Below are 20,609 nucleotides of genomic sequence, written 5' to 3'. Positions count from 1 at the left end.
GCTATCAGTGGTGTTAACATAACTGCATCAGCTATATTTCTAATTCTTTAGCCGCCGTGCATGCAATAATAATTTCCAGAATAATAAATTTTGAGATCCCCCCCACCAATTTCATGTTTAATAATATTTAGCCTGTGCCATTATAACAATATATGTCATACAGTAATCTAAAGCATTTTTTTTCTTTTTAAAGAAATTTGATTTCAATATATAAGTAAAATTCCAGAGCTTTAAAGGCTTAAACTCTGGTCACTTCTCTTTGGGTTTTTTTTTTTAAAGGAATCTTCTAGCAGCATATGGAAAACCTAAAAGAGAGTGTGTGTGGAAGCTGTGACCCTCCAGATGTGATTGGAGTCCCATCACTCATCCAGACCAGACAACACAGCCAATAGTCAGTAATGATTGGACTTAGAAGCTGAACCACACCTGGAGGGACACAGGTTCCCTTACCCATTACCCAGAGCCTGGTTTAAAAGTCACCTGGTGTGGGTACAAGGAAATATTGGGTCTAGTGATTGGAGATTCGCCACATTGTGCTATCCACAGAGCCCCTGAGTTTCCTTCCTTCCTTCCTTCCTTCCTTCCTTCCTTCCTTCCTCTTTCTCTCCCCTTCTCTCTTTCTCTTTCTCTTTCTCTTTCTCTTCTCTTTGCTTTTTTTGTTTCATTTTCAAATTTTAGCTTTCATAGTTAGCTTAAAAGGTCTAAACATGTGCAGTTCCAAAGCGTCAAAAGAAACCCAGCTGAAAAGCTCGGAGGAGTTCCAGCTTGTTTCAAGACAAATGCCTCTTAACAGGGTTGGGGGTGGGGAAGCTAAACTCCTTTGCAGAACCTGAACTTGAGCTCTGCTCAGCTCCCCATTCCTCACTTGTTCAGCCCGTTCCTCTCATTCTTCCAGGCATCACAAGAAAAAACCAGCATTTATTATGCATTTACATTTTATTATGCAGTATACGAATATACAGGTGCCACTTTTAATCTGTGGTGTGACTTAAGCTGCTTTGTCCTACCCAGTAATACTATGAGGAACATCCTGATGGCCTTGTCTGATAGAATCTGAGCAATCCGTTTTTGGTTTTTGTATTGTATAAGCCAGTTGCACTTTTGTACAGTTTTCATTCCCATTTTTATATACACGAGTTGGATGAGGGAGGGAGATACAAGTCAGGCTTTTATTTATACTGTCATGCATTTATTTATTTTTTTGCACCATGTATTCTGAGTAAATAATTGAAACCTCTGTTGTGCAGAGATCTTCCTTTCTGTCCGAAAAGAGAGGCAGGGGAAGGGAGCGCAGATTATGAATCCATGATCCTGGATCTGCATGCATCAGTCTAGTAGTGGAGATTAAGAGGGGGAATCTGGCCCTAGTGAGTGATATGCCTCCTTGGGGGTAGATGGTAGTCCTGTGAATGCTCTGCCAATAGATTCAGAAGCCGTCTCCTGTTTCAATTTTCAAGCATCCACTGAAAACCACCAAACATATGCAGGCAGTTAAGAAAATACCTGCCTGTAATGGTTGTTGTTGTTGTTTAGTTGTTTAGTCATGTCCGACTCTTCGTGACCCCATGGACCAGAGCACACCAGGCACTCCTATCTTGGCCAAACTCATGTTAGTAGCTTCGAGAACACTGTCCAACCATTTCATCCTTTGTCGTCCCCTTCTTGTGCCCTCCATCTTTCCCAACATTAGGGTCTTTTCCAGGGAGTCTTCTCTTCTCATGAGGTGGCCAAAGTATTGGAGCCTCAGCTTCAGGATCTGTCCTTCCAGTGAGCACTCAGGGCTGATTTCCTTCAGAATGGATAGGTTTGATCTTCTTGCAGTCCATGGGACTCTCAAGAGTCTCCTCCAGCACCATAATTCAAAAGCATCAATTCTTTGGCGATCCTGTAATGGTTAGTTGATCTCTAATTTTAAGTTTTCAATTTTTTAAAAAATTATCTCTCTATATTTGTTGCAAACTGCTTTTTTTTAAAAGAAAGAAAGAAAGAAAGAAATACTGGTATTCAAATATTTTAAATAAATAAATAGATTCACCCCTATTTCACAGAGGACAAGGCTACCACTATTCTACTAGCCACAGTAGCTAGGCATTTCCTCTGAATATCAGTACAGGTAGCTGACAAACAACAGTGAGCAATGACTTTTGCTTGGGGCTTCCTTCTTGTTGGCTTCCCATAATAAGCCTCTGGTTACCCACTGTGGGAACAGAATGCTGGACAAGACAGGCCTCTTGCCTGATCCATCAGGACTCTTGTGAGGTTAATCATCGAACATTTCCTACCATTGCTCCTGACCTGTGCCTTGTTTCTGAGGGCACTCAAAGGCTGTGTCTAGTTGGCTGTCTCACTGTGCCCCCCCCTGCCTGTTGTAGTATGGGGAGGGGTTGGCACACCTTGCTGAGCTAGGAGGAAACAACCTGGGTTAGACAAAACAAAATAGGAAATAGGAAATTCTTTCCAGACCAACTGAGTTTGTTCTTGGTATGAGCTTTCGTGTGCATGCACACGAAAGCTCATACCAAGAACAAACTCAGTTGGTCTCTAAGGTGCTACTGGAAAGAATTTCCTATTTCCTATTTTGTTTCGACTATGGCAGACCAACACGGCTACCCACCTGTAACTGGGTTAGACAAGAGAGCGTATTGTGCATTTAGAACAGTGGTCAGCAAACTTTTTCAGCAGGGGGCCGGTCCACTGTCCCTCAGACCTTGTGGAGGGCCGGACTATATTTTTGGGGGGGAAATGAACCAATTCCTATGCCCCACAAATAACCCAGAGATGCATTTTAAATAAAAACACACATTCTACTTATGTAAAAACACCAGGCAGGCCCCACAAATAACCCAGAGATGCATTTTAAATAAAAGGGCACATTCTACTCATGTAAAAACTTGCTGATTCCGGACTGCCAGTGGGCCGGATTTAGAAGGTGATTGGGCCAGATGCGGCCCCCGGGCCTTAGTTTGCCTACCCACGATTTAGAAAATAAACCCAAACACATGTCAAAAGCGTTGCTTCAACTAGTACTGTAAAGCCACAACAGATTTGCAAAACTCCATGAATGCTTTGCAAGTGAAGCACGCAAGTGTCTTATGTGAATGCCAGGAAGTAGGGCACAATGGTTACATTATGGAGTGCAGAAGAGTGGTTTTGTTTACGTTGCACAGGAGGGCAGCCTGATGGGGGCAGTCACAGCTTCTTCCTTCACATTGCTGCTTCTGTCCCCTGCAGATGCAGAGGCTCAGATATCTCCTATCCCCTTTGAATCTGGCTTGTCAGGTTCTGTATCTCTGCACACATCTCCCCTCTTTCACCATTTAGGCATCTGTTGGTAGCTGAGCCCTGCTGTGGATATTGGATGGTTTGTAAACACACACGGAGACAGGCAGTCCTCTTTTTCTTCCCCCCTCTTCCCCCCTTTGTGTGGCTCCAGGCAGTTATTTGGGTGTGTACAGAAGCTATTTAGAGAAGAATAAGTTAGGGCTAAAATGTGATGCTCTCCAGGAAATGACAGGCCTGATAACAGCTTGGCCTGACAAGAGCCTTGAAGGAGCCTTATGTTAAGTTTGCCAGTGGTTTCTGATGCTTACAGAATACAAACAGGGTATCACCTCTCTCTCCCGACCCTCCCCAGCTAGGGCTGAAGGCACAGAACCTGGAACCTGGTTGGCAGAGTCATGGAAGAAGGCTCCTAGAAAGACATGGATGAAGGGGACTTTGGGGAAGATCCAGTGCCTTGGGGGGTCTGAAGGCTCAGAGGAAGAGCAGTAAGCCACTGACAGAGATTAGCACAAGAGTCATCACCTGGAGACCTTTGTGTACCTGGAAGGGTGTGTGTGTGTGTGACCTAGAACTCCTGGGTTCTATTTTCCGCTGTAGGAATACAACCAGGATCTTGCTGGGTTACTCCCAAGTGTGGGATGGGCTGCTGTAAACTATAGCCAATTGCTATAGGAGGCCTGCATTCTTCCTAGCTCTGATATTTTACTGGGTCGGAATGCTGAGCAGTCCTCACCTCTGTTGTTAAGTGATAGGGGACCCTATAATATTATTTTGTTTCGCTCTTTTCTTCTCTCATTGACCCTAAAGCATACTGTCGGCACACGAGCTTGAAGAACTTCCTCTTTGATTTTTGAGCTTGCTGTCAAGAACACAGTAGCATCACACACCAAAGGCCCTGCGGTCTCTTTCCACAGTGGACAGCCAGATGATGATAGGAGCACAATAGCTTCCCTCCCCCTTTCCTTTCCCATTCCCAAAAAAGGAATGGGATTGCTTCAAAAACTACCTGATAAAATATGGTTCCAAAAATAATACTTGGTTGTGCTTAGATTAATTTCACAGATATGCAGGAAAACTGAGATTAATAAATGAATACAGAACACTTACTACTTAAGGAAAGTATTGGAACCGCAAAGAGATAGTGGAAATCAACAAACATAGAAGGGATTCAAAAAAAAATTCCAGAATGGAAAGAAAGAAAGAAAGAAAGAAAGAAAAAAAGAAAGAAAGAAAGAAAAGGAGTACAAATGTAATTTCTTTCTGGGAACTTGGCGTATAGTATAAACAAATCACTGTTTGTATCCTTTGAAAAATTTGGTGTACTTGGTGTAATTTCTTTTTTCGCTTTTTAATTTTTTTGTTTTGTTTTTGTTTTGTCTTTTACCCCCTCTTTAATATTTTACTTTCCCCCCTTTTCTCTTTTTGTATGTGACGTCCCTGGGTTTCATTTCCCTGTTTCAAAAATGCCAACTTGGGTGAGCTGTACATTAATTATCAGATGTAACACATTTGGAGAATTCCAGGTGAAAGGAATTCTTTGTAGCATAGTTTATTACACTTTGAACTTGACCAGGTAGCAAATTGGCAACCAGGGCAGATCTCTGAGCACAGTTGTTAGATGCTGACAAGGCCTAACTCCCGTCAGCAGTCGTGTGGCAGCGTTCTGCACGACTAACTGCAGCTTCCGGATCGGGTGCGAGGGAAGCCCCACATAAAGCACATTGCGGTAATGCAGCCTTGCTCGTCCCCCTCTTGCCGAGAGAGTAACATGTAAATAGCTTTGGATTGCATTATTCCTTTCCACCCCAGCGCCATATTTGCATCAGGTCGCTGCTTCCAACATGGGAAAATCCGTGTGCTGTGGGCATCATGCATGATGTGACATTTGTACATGGTACTGGTGCCATATGGGGAGGCAGCCGTGTGGGGAGAGCAGCAGCTGGGTTGCAAACGTAAGGGGTGAAACTGGCCCTTAAATCTCCACGGTGCCTTAAGTCCTTTTTGTCTTTTAGCTGCTTTAGACCTGAAGTTTGTCTGATTGCTGTCTTTAGTATTTTTTTTTATTAGCTGCACACCTGTTGACAACTGTTTTAGTTGGATTTCTTTATTATTGTGTGCACTGCCTTGTGAGCCTGTGTGGAAAGCCCCCCCCCCTTTAATCCTGCAAATAAATAAATAGAGTGGTGTGCTTGCTTTTTTGGGATTTTCCTCCTGGCGGCAAATCTTGCTAAACTGGTGTCCAGAGAACTTCACATGTTTGTCTGTAACCAAGACCCCTTCCTCTGCAAACTGTGGCCATCAGTGAGCTGATAAAAGAAGAACACACACACACACACCAACACCACAGACACACACCCCACACACACCCTGGGAAGAAAGGAAGAGGAGAACTTGCATTTTGTGATGAATCCCAGCAGGAGACACTCTGTTGAAGCCTCTACCCAGCAAGAACTATTTGGAGTGGAAGCTTTCAGTTTCACTCTGACTTGGAATGAATGAATGAATTAAGTTGTGCAGAAAGCAGCTGTGATGAAACAGTCCTTTTAAAAAGTTACTGATACAAAATAGTATAAATCTTTAATTTGATCCAAGACACGGTAACTTATAGGGTTGGATGGACTGAGAGAAGAGTCGGACTCCTGCTGATGGAAGATACCTTCAGTTCATCTTCCAGGAGCCTCCTTCTCCCAGCCCCTGTGCCATAGCTCACCCTGTTCAGCAGGGTCCCTGGACCCTGAGGAGAGTTGCTTTGGGAAGCTCCAGGGTGGGAGGCGGAGGTTGCTGTTGGGAGGAGGGGGCAGAAAATACAAATTCCACCCACCCCCTTTTCAGACTTTTCTCTGTATTTTCAGCTTTCACAATGGGAAGAGTTGAGAAGGATTTAGATCTTTCACATGGCACGTGTGTGTGTGTGTGTGTTCGTTCTACTTTACCTTATTAGCTGCTTGTCAAATTTTAATAATGATAGTGCTACATTGCTGGGGACAGACAACAGGAGTTGGCTGTTTTGTCTTCATCCTCTGCTTGCTAGCTTCCTAGAAAGATCTGTGTGGGGATGGTTTTTACACTGATAAATTCTGGATTCTAGAATCCAGATAATTGGCGCACAGCAGAGCCTGCACTGCAGGTTGTTTGGTGCAAAAGTTTAATCCAGACTTGATTCTCTGTAGGAGAGGAGTTGTAGCTCAGCTTTAGGACACATGCCTTGCATGTAGAACAGAGGCAGGCAGTGTTGTTGAAGCACAGTTCCAGGCCATTGGAGGCTGGTGTGAGTTAAGAGTCATCAAATTGTAAAGTTGGAAGGGACCCTGAGGATCATTCTAGTCCAAACCCGCTGCAATGCACGAATATGTAGCTGTTGCATATGGGGATTGAACCTGCAACCTTGGCATTACCAGCACCACACTCTAACCAACTGAGCTATCCAGTCTGACAACATTCGAAAAGTCTCAGAGTTAAAAACTTGGCCTCTCCATTCAAAAGGATCAGGTAGCAGGTGGTGGGGAAGACCTCCTAGAGTTTGTTAAGGGTGCTGGGAATTGTATCTCTGTGTGAGGGGGAAACTGATTCCCAGGATGTACCGGTACTTTAAATGTATGGTGTGGATATAGACAGTCTCCTCTAGTATATGGTAACTTTCTCTTTCTAATCCCTCAGCTTCAGGGCAGATGGTCCAACTCACGTTTTCATGCCCAGTCCATATTTCAGTACAAGAATATGCATGTGATTGCATCAGAGAACAGATAAACCATTGTTTGTTTGTTTTTTTTAAAAAAATTAAGACCTATTAAAACACATGTGGAGAGACAGATCTACTTTGCATCTGCATGTTTTGTTTTATTTTATTTTGTTGTTGCAAGCACTGCATGTTTGAAATTGTAATCTGGATTCCTTGCCTATTAAATGCGATTTTTATTACTGACATCAAAGGGTTGTGAAGATGAATGGAGCGTGGAACTGGCCCACATATTAATAAAGAACGAGGTGGCAGAATTCTGGACTGTGCCACTTAAGACTGCCAGTTCCTGCCAAAGGGATGGTAATACTTTTTAACATCCCCCCCCAAAAGAAATCCCCCTCATAGGGCTATGCTAAATGTTTTTTCCCCCGATGTGCCAGTTGACTGCATGCTTGGAGGTTGTGTGTGTGTGTGTTTCTGTGTTTTAAATGAGCTTCCCCTGCAGTGATACGACCCAAAATTCTACCACCTGATTATGAAGGGCCAAGGAATGATTCTAGCTTTGGGAGGCATTTTATGCAATCAGCTGGCTATGGAAGTATTTGAAATCGTGATTAATATACTGCCTCTTGAGTTCCTGCTGGGCTGCGTATTAGGATTTCCTGCTCTCATTTGTTCCCCAGAGGACAAGGACTGGACACAGACATCCACTCCCGGGGGGCCGGCCACCATATTTCATGCCGCTTGTTCTGTCTCTGTGAAGGTGCATTGGCCTTCTGCCCTCTGGGAATGTGTTTGGGTTTGTTCCCTCTGTTGGAGCATCAGATTGCTGTCAGCACGGGGGCGATTTATGGCCAGGCCGGCTCTTCTCCCCTGTTCATGGAGGCGGGAGAGCCCTGTCCTGCTGTGGAATTTATTTCCTGCCCTCTACTCCCACCTGTTGCAGAACACACTCTTTATCTCGCTTAATGATGCGACAGCTTGGCTTCCGGCAGCCGGCGGCCATGCAGGGAGCTCTGGGTGGCCTTGGCTGCGGTCCCTTTGCCACCCTGGGCTCCTTCCATACTTCACGCTGTGTGACTCCGGGCAAGCAAGGCAGGAGCTGTCAAATGCAGTTGGGGAATCCAGGGAAACAAGCCTGTACTCTGGCTCTGAAACATCCTCTGCAAAACTGCATAGGGAAGGGACTTCTTTTGTTCCTTCCCAGACTGATGGTGTGGGGGGCAGTGGGAGGCCGTTTTCCAAAGCTTGCTTCTCTGGTCCACATTATCGAGAAGCAAACTTCTGGGGTTCCTTGAATGCTTCTCTAGAGCTTCATTCATGACAAGATTGGCGACAGCAGGCAAGCTTCCATGAAAGCCAAGTTTGCTCACAGTCTTCTCCTGCAAGAGGCAGCCACATGCCTTATACCACATCAGAACAGTTTGTCCTTCTAACCCAGCAATCATCTATCTCCTTTGCCTAGCAGCGGGTCCCTGGGTTCTAGGTTATGTAGGTGCAAAACAGGGCAGGGCTCTCTTGCACCTTTAGTAACTGTGCAGACAATTAGGGTACTGTAATGTACTGTACACCAGGTTCAGAAGCTGCAGCATTGCAAAATGTCCAGCTGAGTGTCACCTGGTGGGCCTTCTCAATTATAGCACCTGTCCTCTGAATGTGGGGTGAAAACAATAATAAACTTCCAGTGCATTAAAAAAGCACATATAACCAAGTTTCCTGGACTCTGCCACTTGAATTTTTATTTTTATTTTGTTTTCTGTGCTGCTCTGTTTTTATTTGTGATAAACAGTTGTGTTTTTATCTTCTTTTCATCCAGTTTTTAAGGAAAATGTAACTGATTTTTTTTGCATTTTCCTTATTGTGTTTTTTATTGTAAGTCACTTAGAAATTTTTATTATATTAATTAGTATATTTAATAAATGAATAAGTGGAGACAGCCTATCAAGTTAAATTGATAAACTTTATTTTGAATACTATTTTAGTTTAAACCCCCCACCCCACTTTGAACATGTGTGCCTGAGGAAGAGGTCTCTGAAACCCAGCAGCTTGCTTTGACTGTTAGTTGCTTTGGAACAGAATCACTTCACTTTACTTTATGGTTGCCAAGTCATTTATTGACCCCTTCAATAGGAGATGGATTTGCAGACTTTAGCATGAGTTAATATTTATCTCTGCAAAGTAGAAGTTTCTATCTTTTGGTTTAGTTTAAGGTATATTAGCAGGGGCCAGCAAACGGTTGGCAAACGTATTTCACTTACGTATTCACGTATTTCACTATTGCTACAATAACTGTCTTCAAATAATCCTGTACCTTTCCCCCCCCTGTTGGTTATAACATTGCATTCTTTCTGTACTTGAGACTTCTCTGTCTTTCCAGTCTGCCTGGTGAAGAGTCCTGCGAAGCACAAATGCTTTGCATGCTACTGGATTTACCGTAATCTAATGAAATATACTCACCACCACATTGTATCTTCCTGATATAAGAAAGAATGCTCTGATGTAGTTCATGGAATTCCAGGAGCTTGGCCTTGCAAAAACTTATAGATTCTGAGCTTTGCAATTAAAAGCTGTGGTGGCACATCTCTACATTACTGTGTGTATTTGTCTCTTTGTGTTACCTGGCATTCTTTCTCTTATCCATCTCCCTTAATTCTCACCAGCTTTTCAGACACATCCCTCTGTGTTTATGGGCTGTTTTCAGGTAAATAAAGGCTTTCCAGTGAGATCTAATCACCTGGCAGGGCCCCCTTTTGTCTGCCTCTATCTCCTGGCCCTAGGGAGCCAGTCATGCACTGTTGGAGCCAAGGGAACAGCCTCCAAAGGCCTATTGTCTTATCTGAAAGAAGAGGATAATGCAGAGAGTTAAAATTCATGAGCTTCTAATTGTCCCTTCTTCTCTGATGCTGATGAAGACTCCACTGGAGAAGTTTGCAGGGACAGGGAAGGAGGCTCTGGCGGAATGGATAAACAGGAATTGGCGAACTTTAAATGTTTCCCTCTCTTCTCATGGTTAAAAAGGTTTCCCCCCCCCTAGTGGTGGTAATGGTGGGTGGTAGTCAAATTTATAACAAGACCAGGAGAGGAGCCATAGCAGGAAGCTACTCTAGCTTGCAGTGCTTCCAACATCTCTTTAATGCATGATCACTCTCACAAGAACCCTGTGAGTATGGCCAGTTGCTTCCATTTTACAAACGGAGAACATTTGCTGTCGAGAATGTGCCAGGCTAGGGTCTGGATTGGAATGGAATCTGAGGATGAAGGTGTAGGGCCCTGGTGTTTGTGTCTTGAACCTCTGGTGCTTTGCCATTGATGCACCATCATTTCATCTATGGCCAGTCCAGCAGACTTTGCTCCATGCATTGAAGCTGCCATCTAGTATTAAGTAGCAGCTTGTCCGAAAAGCTGGTCAGCTGATCCTCAAGGGCCAACAAGCTCTATAAAGCTCCAGCCTTAGAGATGCTCCTCAGTCTGAGACTCATGCTGCTCTTCTGAGGCTGCTGAATTCTACTCCTTTTTTTCTGGCTGCTGTTGAGGATCATGTTGCATACCTGACTTTGACCTTGCATCTGTTTCTGGCCTTTTTACCCTACCCTCTCTGTCCACTTCAGATCTTGACCCCTGTCTGATTCTGACCATGCCTCTGCCTAAAGCAGACATCTTTATTCCTCTTGACTGATGGATGTTGAAGGTGTGAATCTGCTCTTTGCCTTTTATTCATGCAGTGTAGGAATAACTTAAGAAAAGCCTGCTAAACCTGGAAAGTAGCCCATCTAGGAGAAGGAAAACTCTGGTCCTAAACCTCCACTGCCTTGCATGACATCTTTGGGAGAAGAAAAGACTTTAGGAGGATTATTTTGTGCAAATCCAGAGTGGAGTTCCTAATATAGTTGAATGGCTCCTTGTATGCCTCCTTTCCACAACTCTTGCAGCCCAACTGGTGCCAAACATATTGCTCTGCTTTGGACCACATCAATGAGGTTCCTTAGGTGCTGCTAACAGTGGTTTGACTTCACCCCTGGAGGTGCACTCCATTGTCTCTTGAAACAAACAGATGCCAACAACACCAAAAGAGCCCCTGAGCCCCCAGGAAGCAGTGTAAGTTTCATGCTTCCAGGAGTGACTCATAGGCTCTGGCAGAAGCCATGGACAGAAACCAGGCCCTGGTGCTGGAATAAAGAACTCACAGATCCCTTCCCATGTGTGTCAGGATCACCTACTGTTCCCAGTGAGCCTTGCTTAATGGTATGGGCCATTTCTCTCCTTTGGAAAGTGAACATTCCCTACTGACCCTGTCCAGGGTGAGAAAGGGCAGAGTAGTTAAAACCCTCGGTTCTGAAAGGAGTTACTTGCACCATACATCTTTCAGACCATCTTCAGACCCCTCAATCTGTTTGGTGGGACTTCTTGCTTTCGACTCACCAGTTTTAAATCTGTACCTTGTTGCCTTGGATGGGGAACCCATGACCTTCCGGATTGTGTTAGACTCCAGCTCCCATCAGCCCCAGTCCCCCAGCCACCATTGGTGATGGTCAGGTATGATGGGAGATGTAGTCTAGCAACACCTGGAGGGCCACAAGTTCCCCAGCCCTGTAGCTCAGCAGCAAGCTGATGCTATCATGAGATTTGCCTTCCCAAAGGCAGGGAATGAGTCTGTGGGTCATGAACCCAGCATTGTCAGACCCAAGTACAATCCACAATTGTACTTCAGCTCTTACCCAAGAGATCCCTTAAGAGGCATCGCTTAGAAACAGTTGCCTAGCGAACATCCTTACCTAAGCAGTCCCTGAATCACTGAAAAGCAGAAACAAACAGTGGTTCCTAAGACAATACCTGTGGGGACCAGTGAATAAAATGTTGACACCTGTCTCTCTGCCTCCGTTCTCCGTTGACAGAACAAGAACAAGAGCGACCTGCTTCTCAAGGTTACTGCAAGAGTGGAAATTAAAGCACATGCATAAAGCTGAAACAAAGATGTTGCCGTGGAAGAAGAATTGTGCAGGCCTTTCAAAGCAGCCTTCTTCCATCTTAGGCCCGCAGATGACGACAATGGGAGCATAACTCCCATCATCCCTTCCCATTGGCCAAGCTGGCTGGGGACGATGGGAGTTGTAGTCCAATAACACCTGGGGACCCAGGGCTGAATAATTAGGTTTAAAGGACCTGAATGATGTGGGCACCTTAGCAGCAACCAGTTTTTAATAGGCCATATTTCGCATAAGGCCTGGGCATTGGTTCCTCTCACGGATGTGCTCTAGCACGAGCCAACCAAAATGCAAGCAAAAGGCTCGTTCTGTACCAGCTCTAAGTACAAAAACCAACAAAGGGCTGTGCTGGGGTTCGCCTTGTATGTCCATTTGCCTGTGGCTTGGTTTGCAGGCAGCAGAAAGCCACAGAGGTTTGTAAAATAAGGGAGAGGGCTCTGCAAAACCCCTATGGTGCGTTGTTGGTCGCACAGTGAATAGGGAGGCCTTTAAGAGCTTCCATGTTGGACAGAGAAGCTGTGGTGTGTAATAAGGAGAGTGGGGAGGAGGGGGGCATATGGGAAACTGAGGGGTCTAGGCTGAGCTCCCAGCTTGCCAGTTGCCCTAAAGCCCTGTCTCTATTAAGGGGCTCAGTCCTGGAAATCTCATCACAGTGACAACCTGCAGCCTGCACTCCTGCTATGTGAAGGACTTAAGTGGCTTTGAAATGGATACTCTATTTAGCCATTTCCCTGCGGGGAAATGGAAGGTGCCACGTTGAATAACGAAGCCTGTTAATACTGGTGCCCCTGGGATGCTAAGAACAGAGACACTGACTCTCCCTCCCAGCTGTGTCTTAAGAGTAGTAGCTTCACATTCTATGCAACAACCTTGTTTTTGCCGCTGGCGTTACTCTGGTATTTCCTACAGTGTACCCACAAAGCATTAACAAACAGTTATGCGCCTTCAAAAAAAAAACATGTTTGCACACTGAATTCTGGCTCCTCTGTCTGGGTACACAGGTGCTTCAGGACATGGGAGCAGCACTCCATGTCAAACAATTGCTGGGCAAAATGCAGGCCTGCTCATAATTAAGTTTAATGCTGAACTTCCACTTGGAAAATACAAACCCGTTTGTGAAAGGGAAACTTCTGGGTTCTGACACGATTCTATGATTCTATGAAAAGCAGAATTCCCATGTTGGAGAAAGACACTGCTGCGGGCGGGTTTTTGCATAAGTCCCTGCCCACATGAAAATTATGTGGCCGGAGTCATCTCCTGCAGCTTTTACCAACTCAGAAGCACACATATATGAATTGTGCACAAGTCATTGCAGTCTATATATATTTGGTCTTGAACATGGGTCAACCTTTCTCACTGTTGACAGCTTTGGAGAGAGGAAGGTCCCTTCTAATACCACTGTGGGTGGATCTAAACACAGGCGGTGGGGGAGGGGGAAGAACGCTATAAATAAGTCAGAAATTAGATCATTTTAACAAAAGAAAACATATCTATGGAAAATTGTGCTTTAAAATTTCCTGCTCTCTTGCGCCATCTGGTGTTGCATGTTTATTACACATTCAAATAGCTGTTTCTTTACTAATACAGCTGAGTCCTGAGTTTAGTCATTTGGGGTAGACATTGACCAAAGCAGCCTGACACTTTTACGTGTCTACAAATGTATACTATAAAAATATGTGTATCATTCCAAGCGGCATCCACACACCATCTCCATGCTGGCTTATACTCTACTAGTAGTCTACTACAGAGGAAGCTTGTTATCTTATCAGCTTGAAGGAGGATGAAACTTGTAGATACCTCATTTAACTGGGAGCTGTGGGGTTCAATCAGCTACTGACCCTGTTGATCAGCTGTTAGGCATTAACAGCAAACAGCTGGTTGATGCAATCAGCTGTCACCACCGAAAAGGTGATCTGTGCAAGTGCTGACAAAACACCAAGGCAGGGAACCTCCAATTTAGGGACTAGATCTGGCATGTTGCTTAATTTCATATGGGCCTCACATGCCTCTTTTTCCTTTTCCTTTTACTTGTGTATATGGGTGGCACTGTGGGTTAAACCACAGAGCCTAGGACTTGCTGATCAGAAGGTTGGCAATTCGAATCCCCGCGATGGGGTGAGCTCCTGCCAACCTAGCAGTTTGAAAGCACGTCAAAGTGCAAGTAGATAAATAGGGACCGCTCCTGCGGGAAGGTAAACGGCGTTTCCGTGCGCTGCTCTGGTTTCGCCAGAAGCGGCTTAGTCATGATGGCCACATGACCCGGAAAAACTTTCTGCGGACAAACGTCAGCTCCTTCAGCCAGTAATGCGAGATGAGCACCGCAACCCCAGAGTTGTTTGCGACTGGACTTAACTGCCAGGGGTCCTTTACCTTTAAACAAAACATTAATTAACACCGAATTTCCAATTTGTGTGGCCTACTTTGTTCCTGAACACTTTTGAAAGTGTGGATATGGCTGGGCATCAGCTGGCCTGATCTGCGTCTTCCAAACTGTCCTTAGGCACAGGAGCTACTTGATACTGGGCAACTTCTTGGCTGATGGGGGGTGGAGATGCTGAGTCCGAGTCTGCGGTCAGCACCTCCAAAGCTCTCCTCGGGTGCTTTTTGTTTGTGTGTGGCTCTTGCTGATCTTTTTTCCTTTGGGTCAGTAGCCCCTGACTGAAAAAGAAGTTTTGCATCCCTGTACCAAGGCTGTCGTCATACCCCACCTTTGGAATTGTTGAACTCCCAGCTCCCATCATCCTCAGCCAGCTTAGCCAGTGGTCAGGGATGATGGGAATTGTAGTGCAAGAACATCTGGGACTCAAGGCTGGACTGAAGGGTGTAAATCTACTTGGGAATTAAAGAGTTCGGGTAGGCCGTGTGAACAAACATGTTTCAGACTCCTTGATAACCGGCATCACATTTTTGGGGGTAGCCTAGACTGCGACCTCAGAAAAACTGCTATCAGTTAGGAAGACCCGGTAGGAAGCTGTCGCCTTTTTCTAGCAAATCAGACCATGCAAATCAGAATCCAATGCCAACACCTTTCCAGAGTTTCAAGCAGTGGCCTTTCCAAGCCTCCCTGAAGGTGCTGGGAATTGCGCCTAGTCCCTTTTGCATGTGCTCCTGCCGCCACAGAACTGTTGCCCTCCAGTTGGAGACAGTAGACCTGGGGTAGTCAACATGGTGTGCTCCAGATGTTGATGGACTACAACTCCCATCCTGCCCTGCCCACATGGCTAGTGGTGGTGGGGGGTGATGGGAATTCTAGTCCAACAGCATATGGAGGATACCATGTTTGGCTACCCCTGCAGGAGTACTGGATGAGATATGTCAGTAGTCCAAAATGAGTAGGAATGATTTTTTGGGGAAATGAATGAAACCTTAAATCTAGCTTCCATTGGAGAAGTTTTGTCAAGAGCACTGAAGCCCACCACACGGCATACGTTGTTCAGCTGCTCTTCTAGCTTCTGAGATTTGTCTAGGCCTTACCCGTGTGCACTTTCGAGCATACCGTATATACCCGAGTATAAGCCGACCCGAATATAAACCGAGGCACCTAAGTTTCCTACAAAAACCTGGGAAAGCTTATTGACTCAAGTATAAGCCAGTTCACCTTTGCCGCTGTGGAGGAGGAGGAGGAACAAGTAGCCCGAAAGCAGCCCTTTGGGCTGCTCCTTCCTCTTCCTCCTTTGCCAAGTTTGCATTTATGTGAGCAGTTCAGGCATGGAACAAGCTTCCTGGGGAGAGTAAAGAACCGCCGTTCTTGTACACTTCTTAAGGAATGGTTGACTGGGGTGAGCAGGCGGCGGTGGTGGCACGAGCGGAGAGAAAGGGCTTCTTTCTTGCCACCCCCACTGCCTGCCTCGCTCGAGTATAAGCCGAGGGTAGTTTTTTCAGCACAAAAAAATGTGCTGAAAAACTAGGCTTATACTCAAGTATATAAGTATCTTCACAATCTTAAGGGCTAGAAATCTGCTGTTTGAAAAGAAAGTCCATGCTGAGATTCTTCACAATTGTGTGGTGTCCAGCACCAAATTATTTGAAGGTTTTCCCCCTGAATATCTGCCTGTGAAGAATCTTGTTTTCAGCAGAGGATACAGAGCATATGCCAGGCACCCCCAAATTCATCCCTCCAGATGTTTTTGGACTACAACTCCCATCATACCTAGCCAACAGGACCAGTGGTCAGGGATGATGGGAATTGTAGTCCCAAAACACCTGGAGGGCCGAGTTTGAGGATGCCTGGCATAGGCTAACAGTATGAGGTTTGTTGCTTAGCTCTGGGCTGCTGTACATTAGCTTGTTTGTTGTGGAGTCATTTAGAAGGCAGAGTGAGAGAGAAACACACAAATGAGCCGTTATTGTTGTGGGAAATGAATATTCCTTGGAGGGTTATTTGTTGGGGTGGGAAGGCTGGGTTTGTTTATTGCAGGGTCACTCATAAGAACTGAGCTCAAGAGACATGATGGCTGCATGGAGTTTGTATATGCTGCTTATCTATTGTGGTTAGAGTGGCCTGCGAAGTGCTGTTTTCCTTTTGCAAACAGAGTTTGTGACTCGGGAGATATTGCTGATAGCAGGAAGGTGAAGGGGGTGGTGAGGGAGGAGGAATCTTATATCCCTTCACTCCTGTGGTCTCTATTGTATTGTAGGCCAGGGAATTCTCTGCACAAGAACCCAAATTCTCTGAACAACCCATCCCTGTTTCCATCCCTGAGATCAACTTGTCAGCTGCTAAGTTGTCGTTTTGGGGGGCGGGGGGGGATCATTTTGCTCCAATCTTAGGCTGCGTACAATGGAAAGCACATTTCCCCCTCCCACTAAAAATCCCCAAAACTGGGAATTATTAGTTACCCCACACAGAGCTACCATTCCAAGCACCCTTAAGAAACTACAGTTCCCAAGATTCTTTGGGTGAGGAGACATGCTTTGGATGTGCTTTAAAATGTGTGTTCTGAAATAAGTCACCTTCTGCCTGGTCCTGGGAATGAATGAATGAACAAACTAACACATCAGGGATATCAATTGAAGGACTGGAACTGCTGGGTGATGCCCAAGAAGCAGCTCATAGTGAAAAGAAGAAAAATGGAGCTGGCTTCCTAATCCGGACTGTAAGTTAAACACCAGTGGAATGATCATAATTGTGAAACACTTTTTTAGTTAAAAAAAACTGTGAATATAACCCACAAGCAGGGCTACCGTATAATACAAGTTGTTTTATTATGGTTAATGGCCAGGGTTACAATATAGACTGCCATATTAGACATGGGTGGCGCTGTGGTCTAAACCACAGAGCCTAGGGCTTGCCGATTGGAAGGTCGGCGGTTCAAATCCCCGCGATAGGGTGAGCACCCGTTGCTTGGTCCCTGCTCCTGCCAACCTAGCAGTTCGAAAGCATGTCAAAGTACAAGTAAATAAATAGGTACCGCTCTGGTGGGAAGGTAAACAGCGTTTCTGTGTGCTGCTCTGTTTCGCCAGAAGCGGCTTAGTCATGCTGGCCACATGACCTGGAAGCTGTACGCCGGCTCCCTTGGCCACTAAAGCGAGATGAGCGCTGCAACCCCAGAGTCATTCGCGACTGGACCTAATGGTCAAGGGTCCCTTTACCTTTACCTTTACCTTTGTTGCTGTTGTTTAGTCGTTTAGTCGTGTCCGACTCTTAATGACCCCATGGACCAGAGCACGCCAGGCACTCCTGTCTTCTACTGCCTCCCACAGTTTGGTCAGACTCATGTTGGTAGCTTCGAGAACACTGTCCAACCATCTCGTCATCTGTCGTCCCCTTCTCCTTGTGTCCTCCATCTTTCCCAACATCAGGGTCTTTTCCAGGGAGTCTACTCCTCTCACGAGGTGGCCAAAGTATTGGAGCCTCAGCTTCAGGATCTGTCCTTCCAGTGAGCACTCAGGCCTGATTTCCTTAAGAATGGATAGGTTTGAACTTCTTGCTGTTTCTTGCAGTTTGATCTTCTTTACCTTTACCTTATAGACTTGAGTCCACATTCACCTTGGAATGAGAATGTCACCATTTGAGCAGATCCAAGAAACTATACATGATTTAAAGCACATCCAACACACATTCAAAGCACATGACTTCCTCCAAAGAATCCTGTAGGTATGGGTGTTTGGGATTGTAGCTATGGGAAAGGAAAACTACAGTTCCCAGGATTCTCTGGGGAAGTCGTGTGCTTTGAATGTGCATTGGATATGCTTTAAATGAATGTTGCGAATCTTCTGTTGGCTTCACCACCCTAAATATGGAAGCACCCCCAATTTCCGGGGGGTGGGATGGGACGACCACGCTAAATACAGACCTTTTGCAGGAGGGGAAAGTGGACTAAAAGTCTCCCCCCCCCACTGTATTTCCTCCCCAGCTTTTCTAACCTATGTCTCCTTTGGGCAGGGTCATTCCTCTCTTCCCACCCCCAGGGGAAGGGATTAGGTTACACAGCTCTGGTAACAATTCCAACCTGTTTGGCCTGGAATGTGGCATTTAGGGTCTTGTCACAGGAAATTCCGTCTGTGTTGAAAGCTAGAATTGCAAACAGTTTCATGCCTTGCCGGGGTTGGGGGGCGGTGGAAAATGCTGTTTGAACCGAAGGAACTCTGTCCAGGCGTTATGGGTCATGGTGAGGGCAAGAGGCTGGGAGTTTAGGACTAAATCTTTTTAATGTTTCCTCCTTCCCATGCAACTTCACTGTAAGTAATGCACAGTTACGCCATTTGCCTGCTCAGTCTATGGCTGACTCCCCCCTACCCATCCCAACTGTCCTGTCTCCAGTCACTTACTCCCATGTATATTATAAGGAATATATCTCAGCATATATGATCCTCAGTATGATCCTCCTCAGCCATGAGGTGCCATTCGGCAAGCAATTTTCTATCTCCCTCTAGTCTCCCCAGCTGCAAAATAAAATGGGAACAACAGGAGGCGTTCGAAATTAGCCAGGCGCATTTTGCAGCTGCGACCAAGTGCCAGCACCTGACATCTCCCATCATCTGGAGGTGCATGCCTGGGGAATCATTGGATCTGGACTGTTTCCACACACTAATACCACACCCTGTAGAATTCTATCAGTTATATTTTATCTGCAGAATCAGAATGGATTTCAGGAACCATTTTTCCCCCCTGTACAGCCTCAGCAGGAGCAGTGAACAATTTAAATAATTGTTGCCGCTTGTCTTCACTTACCCCATCCCACTTCCCTGCTCACAGTTGTGAAGAACATTCCTATGTTGAATGGTCTGTGTCACCGTTAAGAAAAAGAGATAGGATTAGGCCAATATCTATGTGGACTGTCCCTGGATCAAGTGACTTTTCTTCTTTAAGGTCTCAAGAGTTCTTAACCTAGCTCAAGGTAGTCTTCTGAACTACCTGATGACCAATCACAGACAGTGCATCCCTTGAAAAATGAGACTTTAGAGCCGTCTTGCCCCCAAATGGCAACTACACATTCTGTTTTGGCAACTGTAACCTTGGTATAAGGAGCCATTTGGTGCCTAGCGTATATACTTGAGTTTCTAACACTGCATGATTTCAGAAGGCTGGTCATCAACAGTGGGGTGGCATGGTGGGGGTGGCAGCAGTGCTTACCTGACTGATGCTTAGTGGGAAGGACAGGTCTGGGAGGTCAGCGTGGTGGAAACAAATGCCAGCAGAGCCAATCTGGCACTCCTCCTCCTGGTGCGTTTACACTGCACCACACTGTCCACTGCTGGGAGTCAGTTTAATGTGTTACAGTGTTTTGGGGGGCATTTGTGTGCCACCTTAAAGACTAACAGATTGATTGCAGCATATTGTGAACAACTAGTCCCATTCATTATGGATGAAAACGTTTATTCGTAGCATAATCTTTCATGATTGATGCACGACTAGATGAATGATTTATTCATTTATTGGTATCTGATGATAAAATGGGCTCTCTGTTCATGAACACTTATGCCCCAATCAATCTGTTGTCTTTTAGGTGCCAGAAAGCATTTTGGGGGGTGTAAGAGAGATTTTTAATGCAAGTTGAAATGCAGCCAAAGTTCGTAAATTACTTTATAGATTCAGAATCTCGGATGTGTTATTTGTAATGCCTGTCCCTCTGATGGCTCCACGATGCTAAGATATCCCTCAAACTTTCTGGACTCGGTTCTGCCTTCTGAAGTTCCTTTAGCCCAGTGTTTTTCAACCACTGTTCCGTGGCACACTAGTGTGCCGCGAGATGTTGCCTGGTGTGCCATGGGAAAAATTGAAAAATTACTTTATATATAGTCAATATAGGCACAGAGTTAATTTTTTTAACATTTTCTAATGGTGGTGTGCCTCGTGATATTTTTCACGAAACAAGTGTGCCTTTGCCCAAAAAAGGTTGAAAAACACTGCTTTAGCCTCAGCTCTCCCCAAGTCAGTACATACCAACCAAGGTTGAGATTATGGGGCAAAGTGGATGCAGTCCCTGCCCCCCCTGCCTAACACTCTCCTTTCCCAGTGTGAATCAGGTGAGCACCCTTTGCCCATAGAGAAAAAGAGCTCCACCTGCTGCAGGATCCCGTTATTCCTGGGAACGTCACCCTGGCCCAGAAATCCTGTGCCCTCCAACAGAGGGACCTGCTTCGCAGTTTGAGAGCAGCTGCTTTCAAGTGATAGCCAGCTGTGCACGAAATTCGCATGTGGTTTTGTGTTGTCTGCTGAGAGG

The 20,609-nt window shown here is 45.4% G+C and overlaps 1 protein-coding gene across 2 annotated transcripts in view; it reads left to right on the top strand.

Annotated features, from left to right (window-relative positions):
* The window catches only part of RARG (retinoic acid receptor gamma), a 66,987-nt gene that overhangs the window by 31,492 nt on the left and 14,886 nt on the right, over positions 1-20,609 (top strand). The gene's annotated exons all lie outside the window — the stretch shown is intronic.

Source organism: Lacerta agilis, chromosome 2, assembly GCF_009819535.1.
Source record: "Lacerta agilis isolate rLacAgi1 chromosome 2, rLacAgi1.pri, whole genome shotgun sequence".
Lineage (NCBI taxonomy): Eukaryota > Metazoa > Chordata > Lepidosauria > Squamata > Lacertidae > Lacerta > Lacerta agilis.
Note: the sequence above shows the minus strand (reverse complement) of the source record. Positions and strands in the feature narration are given on the sequence as shown.